Source organism: Ostrea edulis, chromosome 1 (assembly GCF_947568905.1).
Source record: "Ostrea edulis chromosome 1, xbOstEdul1.1, whole genome shotgun sequence".
Lineage (NCBI taxonomy): Eukaryota > Metazoa > Mollusca > Bivalvia > Ostreida > Ostreidae > Ostrea > Ostrea edulis.
Window position 1 is genome coordinate 45,211,978 of NC_079164.1, and position 7,842 is coordinate 45,219,819.

At 36.2% G+C, this 7,842-nt stretch overlaps 1 long non-coding RNA gene across 1 annotated transcript; it reads left to right on the forward strand.

The window, feature by feature from the left end:
- The first annotated feature begins 1,649 nt into the window (after nucleotides 1–1,649).
- Nucleotides 1,650–4,177, forward strand: LOC130047433 (uncharacterized). The gene is made up of 2 exons (XR_008796330.1): nucleotides 1,650–1,691; nucleotides 3,821–4,177. It is a non-coding gene; the product is annotated as an uncharacterized LOC130047433 (long non-coding RNA).
- The last annotated feature ends 3,665 nt before the right edge of the window (nucleotides 4,178–7,842 follow it).

A 7,842-nucleotide genomic window follows, 5' to 3' on the forward strand; every position in this document is an offset into this window, starting at 1 on the left:
AACAGCAAACAAACACTCAATGAAATAATAGATTCCAGCGGTTCCAGCAGGTGTCAAACAAATCTTTTTCACCATTTTTATATGCAATATGTCTTTGAGTTTCATAAAATGTATTCATTAGCGATATCGCAACATTTACATTCAGTGTCTTCCCTTTACACCTCATAGTATAGATATAATATTTCAGCCAAAGAACAAGATTATTTTGTATAGTTTTCTTTTCATCTAAAATAGCATCATACAGTATTGATCTTGATGAATTTATTCTTAAACCAGTCATTATTCTCGCAGTTGCAATTTGAACATCTTCCAGTAATTTGGCATCTCTTTCTGAGCAGTTATCCCAAACAATATCCGAATATTTTAGGACAGGTTGTACAAAAGGAAAGTAAATTTTTATCAATAAATCCCTTTTAAGGGTATGTTTCAGCATTCTTAATATTTTCAATCTACTGTATGCTTTTGCATGGATATTAAGTATGAGTATTCTCCAATTACTATCCTGCTGGAAATTTAATTCTAAATGCATATCAGTTTCAACCTGTTCTATTACTGGCTCATCTATGCCAAATGAAACTGCAGAATTACTTACATTTTTCCTGCTAAAATCTAGGTTTGCAGTTTTTCTGGGGTTAAACTCAACAGTCCATTTATTAAACCATTTATCAATTTTCTTAAGATCATTAATTTTGACAATGAATTTGCAGATTTGACAATATCATCATTAACTATTACATATATAGATGTATCGTCAGCAAAAAGTCTCACATACGGCTACGTCAATTTGATGAGGTCTACGTTATTTTGTGTATTGGCATAGACCTATGACCTATACCAAGTTTTCAACCAATTTCGAACACTGGAGAAGAACTTGCTTCCCCAAAGAAATCGAAATATGATGCGTTTACCCAAACTGAATTTCCCCGTAGGGATCCTGGTTAGAATAGGTCCTCAGTATCTCTTGCTTGTTGTAAGACGCGACTGAATATTAATGGGGCGATCTTTCGAATGAGACCGCAAAAATCGAAGTCCCCTGTCACAGCAGGTGTGGCACGAAAAAAATCTCTCCCAGCCACAGGCATTTACAGTGTATATCGCTTGGGTTATAATTTACTATGACAGAGTACTCTTTAATAGTAAATTCGAATTCAAGCGATGTAATTGCTTGTGCTTTCTGCAAAAAGGTTACAAGCACCTGCAATGGTGTCGTCTCCATATGAGTGAAATACTCCCGACAATGACGTCAAACAATACTCATTCAACCAATCCAAGAAGTCTAAAGACAGCGAGATTGATGTAAATCTTATACGGTACCATCTTAGAGAGGTTAGAACTGAACATTTCATGATCTAAACTGAAATAAACCACTCTACTAATAGATTGTGGATATCATAACTCTAAAGCACATGGGGGTTGATTTTTATTGTTTTAGTGACATGTTTCCAATCATAATAAACTTTGTTCGCTCTGTCATTTGAGACTATTGCACCAGGGGGCGTAGGTAATGTATTGATTTTTTTCCCATTTGATCAAAAGTTTAGATCACCTAATATAATGGAATGATCCTACACCCATTTCGTAAGCTAAAATAGATTCTCTGAAGTGTTTATACAGTGGCTTCTGGAAATTTGAACCCAGTCCCAGTCGCTCACTCATCGGGAGAAGAACTAGAGAAAAGGTAACTAACTTTGGTAAGTACATCTTTTGTAATGAAGGCAGATCAGAGAGTAATTCAGCGGTCCGAATAGAGCTCGACTGATTATTCTCTTGTCTCCTTTTAGAATTCTTGGTGGTCGATTAAGACAGTAGTACTGACTTTGTCATTCGACAAGGGGTTTTGAGAGAGATAGTGGCCCGAATAGAGCCGACCTTTAATTAAGAAGCTATTTATAAGTTGTTGGTCTTCTATTCTGTACATATTCTAGTATGCCATTACAACCTATCATTGGGTTAAATGCTCTCTGACATGTTTCATACCGATTGTTAGGCCGTTCTTGGAACATTCATTTTGACTACGGATAACTCCGTTTATCTGATCAAAATATAGGGCTCAAGGCGGTTGTGACCGGTCAACAGAGGATGCTTACTCCTCCTAGGCACCTGATCCCACCTCTGGTATATCCAGGGGTCCGTGTTTGCTCAACTCTCTATTTTGCAATGCTTATAGGAGTTCTGGGATTGATCATCGTTCGTTAGCTTCACCTTTCATTTACTTTTTGATGAAACCTAGATAGAGAAACATATTGAATATTAGATGTGTTTCATTACTGATTGAGAATTTGGAATTTTCACAGATTTTTATTTCTAAAAAAATTAGACTGTTTGAGTCTTCTATGCATGTTTTACTAGACACCAAATCACAGCGAAATCTGGACTCTAGAATATCTTATTTGCAAACGAAACACAATTTTTTATGATTTCGGAAAAATATCACAAGAATAAAGTCATTTGAAATAATTGAGAGCATGTATTACTTTTTTGATGGTGAGATTACGCTTCATACAACATATTTAAACGAGCCATTAAATAAAATCTTAGGGTAATGAGCCACCTTAACACAGAAAATGAGATCTTGTTGATCAAACTAAATTTTAAAATCGCGACGGAATTCCTGACGAAATAATAGTTCCGATATTCCGTATTGGTAGGAAACACATCAGATAGCATTCGACCTAACGACAGGTTGTATTTGCAAATAAGGTCATGAAATATAACAACCATAGAATGTACGAAAGCCTGACTTCAAACGAGACTGTTGAAACCCCTGTAACTAATATGAATAAAAAATCTCAAACGGAGTAAAACAAAACATTGTTTCAAAGTTTCTTAGTTGCACATACAGTGTATATTTGTTATTTCATGCGATTTAAAGAAACATATATGGTAAGTATTATCATTTAGTGTACGAGTACATAATATTCCTATAAAAGAACCTATATTCAGAATTCTTTTAGGCTATCAGTATGTGTTATTGTAGTTATACATGTAATTTCATTTAGTGTGTAGTGTGTGGTGAAATGGTCGCCTTACATGCTTAAGAAAAGATTTCATGAGCCTATCCAATGAATAAAACGTACCTCCCCCCCCCCCCCCCCCGAAAACAACATTGCAAAAGATAAAATAATTTTTTGAACGCTTTTCCCCAAACATAGTCTTTTTAAATCGAACGTGATTTTCATCGAACTAGATATGTTTAATATAATTGAATTTGAATTTAGTTCTACATCTGCTACAACATACATTTATGTATCACATCAAATATTAAAGCGAACGAGTCCGATGTAGTCTCTGAATAATATATTTACATTGATCTGATAATCTATTCCTGTTATTGAAAAATAAATTAAATCCAGAAAATTACATGAGCACTCAGTTAACCTCTCATCGATTAGTATATATATCCAATTATGTATATATATATAAATCGAACGTGATTTTTACGAAATACATATATATATATATATATATTATGTGTGTGTGTGTGTGTGTGTGTGAGAGAGAGAGAGAGAGAGAGAGAGAGAGAGAGAGAGAGAGAGAGAGAGATCAAACACGTATTTCGTAAATATCTCTTCTGATATCAAGTAACATAGCATGTATAGTGTGGATGATGTGATTAGGCGAAGTGCATTCACTTTCCAGGGATGCAAAATAAATAAATGTTATGCAGAGTTTTTGTTTGAAATTCTTTTACTGTTATTTTGCCCATGGTCACAAAATTTAAAGTCACTACATAAAGTGTAAGAGTAAAATAGAATATACAGATATAAAGAAATAATACCAGGCAAAATTCTTTGCATATCTTCTATCAATGTCTTTCCAGAAAATGGTGCGCTTGATCGTCGGAATCGTTGTTGTGCTTGTTGTTACCAACGCAATCGCAGCACATGAAGAAGAAACACGTTTAGGCAAACGTGCTTATGAAGATCAGGGTGTTGCCGATCTGAATGACGCCGCTATGGCTCGAATCTCTGCTGCTCAGCGTAATTTCTATCGAACCAATGGCTATGACAATAGTATAATACGCCGGAGCAGTGGTGAAAATGACGCCGGTATTGATGCTGTCTTTCCCGCTATAGATAGATATCGATGAATATGGATCTACCTGTAAAACATCATAAAATATTGATTAACAGGCCCTATCATTCTTAGTCGTGATGTAATATAGTACGTAATTCAATTGTGTTTGTTTCTTTTTTAATCTAATACCAAGTGTTACTGGATAGAGTTTGTTGGGAAATAATTGAAGTATCATATGATTGAACAATTCCGTGATTTCCGATTGGAGGAAGTCCAACAATTCAGCTGCAAGCGAGACTTTTGTAATTTTGTACCCGAAATATAATTTTGTGTAGAAAAAAATTAATTTAATTTAAAAATGAGTTAAGGTGAACAAATCACAAAAATAAAATTTGCCATACATAATTATCTCCCAGTGGACAAAAGTCACCTTGGTAATGACAAAATTCATTTTGTAGACAAAATTCAATTTGTAGACAAAATTCAATTTGTATACAATCTAGTTTAATTATTATTCTCTAAACTAATTTGCAAACAAAACTGATAAATACTCGGAAATAATTCAGTTTTGTGAGACAAAATTGAATTTTGTGAGAGGAAATTGAGTTCTGGCATAACTGAATCAGTTTTGTCTTACAGAACTATGTTTTTATAAATGATAAAAATAAATTTTGTTAGATTAAACTGATCAGGAGTCGAATACATACTTAGCGATGTCAGTATTTTATTCACTTTGTGTATAGATATATACGGCTTTAGATGAATCTAAAGAAGGATCGACTATATCTATTTTGTCTTGATAGAACTTGCAATTTGTGATTGGATCGTTTCATTTAGGAAAAAGCAGGAGAGGTGAAACTAAACCGCAAGTCGAATGTAATAGACCGCATGTGGAACAGATTGATATCAAGTCGAACATATCGATTTGGAGTCGAACACGCATACACTATCTATAGAAATAACGGCAAACTGACAACTCAACTGTATGAAAAACGGGATGATTTCAGCTTCTCCATCGTCAACTTCTCATATTTATGTAGCAATATTCCATTATCACCTGCATATGGTGTTTATATCTCTCAACTGATTCGATCCGCAAGAGCTTGTTCTGCGTATAGTCAGATTTTAAATCGAGGCAAGGTACTAACAAACAAGTTGATGGTACAGAGGTTTCAACAGTCTCGATTGAAGTCAGCATTTCGCAAGTTCTATGGTCGTTATAACGATCTAGTTCGTCAACACAACTTACCATTGGGTCAAATGCTTTCTGACTTGTTTTATGCCGATTGTTAGGCCGTTCTTGGCACACTGATTTTGACTACGGAGAACTCCGTTTACCTGATTAGGATTTAGGGCTCACGGCGGGTGTGACAGGTCGACAGGGGATGCTTACTCCTCCTAGGCACCTGATCCCACCTCTGGTGTGTCCAGGGGTCTGTGTTTGCCCAACTCTCTATTTTGTATTGCTTACAGGAGTTATGAGATTGATCACTGTTCGTTATCTTCACCTTTCATAGAGACAATATCCATATAATCTGCCTAGCCCTATAAAAAAGGATCTTTTAGTGACAAAAATCATTTTTGTCATGACATTATTCGTTTTTGTAGACAGGAATTCATGTTTGTCTCCAGGAATTCATGTTTGTCTCCTGTATTTGTAAGCTGCTCACCGATTGGTTGAAGCGCTTTCATTTCGCTTATTCTTTTGTTAATCGCATTTGAAAGGTATGATAGTTGGTTGTATAGTGTTTAAAGTCATTCTCGAGAACTTTTCACCCATATGCAGACGTCACCTTTGCAGGTGAAAGGCAGAAAAAAATAAACCTATTTTCGGCGCTCACGAACTTTGAGTAGGAATAGATCTTTATTGTGCCACGCCTGCTGGGATACGGGGCCTCGGGTTTTGTGGACTACCCCATTTAGTTGCCTCTTACAAAAGCAAGAAGTACTGAGGACCGATTCTAACCAGTATCCGCATGGGATAGGCATGATAGTAAATGAATATTTGTTGAATATACACGTAAATATTACTCTTATGATAATTAATGCGCCCTTTATATTTTTCACAGATTTTTAAATACTTCAATCCCGATCCTCTGTTTAGTATTTGGCAAACTACCTAAAACTATCTGCGTTTTCGCAAAAACTGAGATTCCAGACCTGGGAATGCGCCTCTCACAGGAAATCAGGAAAGAGTCTGCTGACCAATCTGTCCGGTCATTCTGTCAGTTCATTATGTCTGCTCACAGGGGCATCTTATCTGCTCTGTTCTCTATCACACCTATAATAAATACACAAGGGAAGAGAACAGAGCGGATAAGATGGCCCTGTGAGCAAACATAAAACAATATAAGATATAAGACATTATACAGGTAAGATGAATTAGGGCCTAACAGACGATGAGAAATAGAAGTTTTGTCATACGTGACACGTTTAGTTTTATGTACATGTAAGGATTCTTAAACAAACCTAATATGTTAATATTATGATGTGTACGATATTCCCTCGTCACATACCATGAGAAGTGCGTGGGACACGCAAATATTTCTGTTGTTAACTGTTGGTGCGGTAGCTACATTGTGGAATTAGAGTACTAAATCCCCGGATACGTAACCCGGACGCAGTTTACGCAAGCTTGAGCGAAAGTATAAATACCTAGGTTTAGTATGATCGACTTATATCCGGAGTGATATTATTTGGAATTGAAAGAAATATCATAGAAGTTTAGATCAATTGTCAAGATGAAAAATTATCGCAAAAAATCGAGAAATGACTGAGGAAATTGCCATGGTAGAGGTGTGTTTGAAATGAAGGGTGTAATTTACTGCTGATTGCTATGAATTGTAAATGAAAAAGGTAAAAATATGACCCATAAAAGCAACGGGACCCAACATAATTTTTGTCACATTTTATTGGCACTTGGAATGAACTTGGGAATGTTGGTGGTCATTCATTTGAAATTGATATAGTTCTTTAGTGAGAGGCCCAAAAGTTAGCATTGGGGTCTATGGGGGAAGGAATTGGTACAGTAACTCTTTTCCCTTGTACATGTAAGTTAACAGTGTCTATGGAAGCCTGAAATGGAAAAGGTGAATTTGTTCGGCATGCGATAAATTAAAAACAATATTTTCTACTTTCCCCTCTGTCGATTACTTTAGATTTTCGATATGTTGTATCTATCATCAGAGTCGTCCACTTCTGCTTCATACTTAGATATTTTATTGAAAGTAGACATTAACAGTAAACTGACGACTCAACTGTATGACAAACAGGGTGATTTCAGCTTCTCCATCGTCAACTTCCTATATTTACGTAGCAATATTCCATTATCACTAGCATATGGTGTTAATATCTCTCAACCGACTCGATACGCAGGAGCTTGTTCTGCGTATAGTAAGTTTTTAAATCGAGGCAAGCTACTGACAAACAAGTTGATGGTACAGGGGTTTCAACAGTCTCGATTGAAGTCAGGATTTCGCAAATTCTATGGTCGTTATAACGATCTAGTTCGTCAATACAACCTATCATTTGGTCAAATGCTGGCTGGCGTGTTTCAAACCGATTGTTAGGCCGTTCTTGGCACACAGATTTTGACTACGGATAACTCCGTTTACCAGATCAGGATGTAGGGCTCACGGCGGTTGTGACCGGTCAACAGGGGATGCTTACTCCTCTTAGGCACCTAATCCCACTTCTGGTGTGTCCAGGGGTCCGTGTTTGCCCAACTATCTATTTTGTATTGCTTATGATCACTGTTCGTTGTCTTCGCCTTTCATCATGCATATTGAAATGTGACCCCAAAAAATTATGTTACAGTTTTGTCCC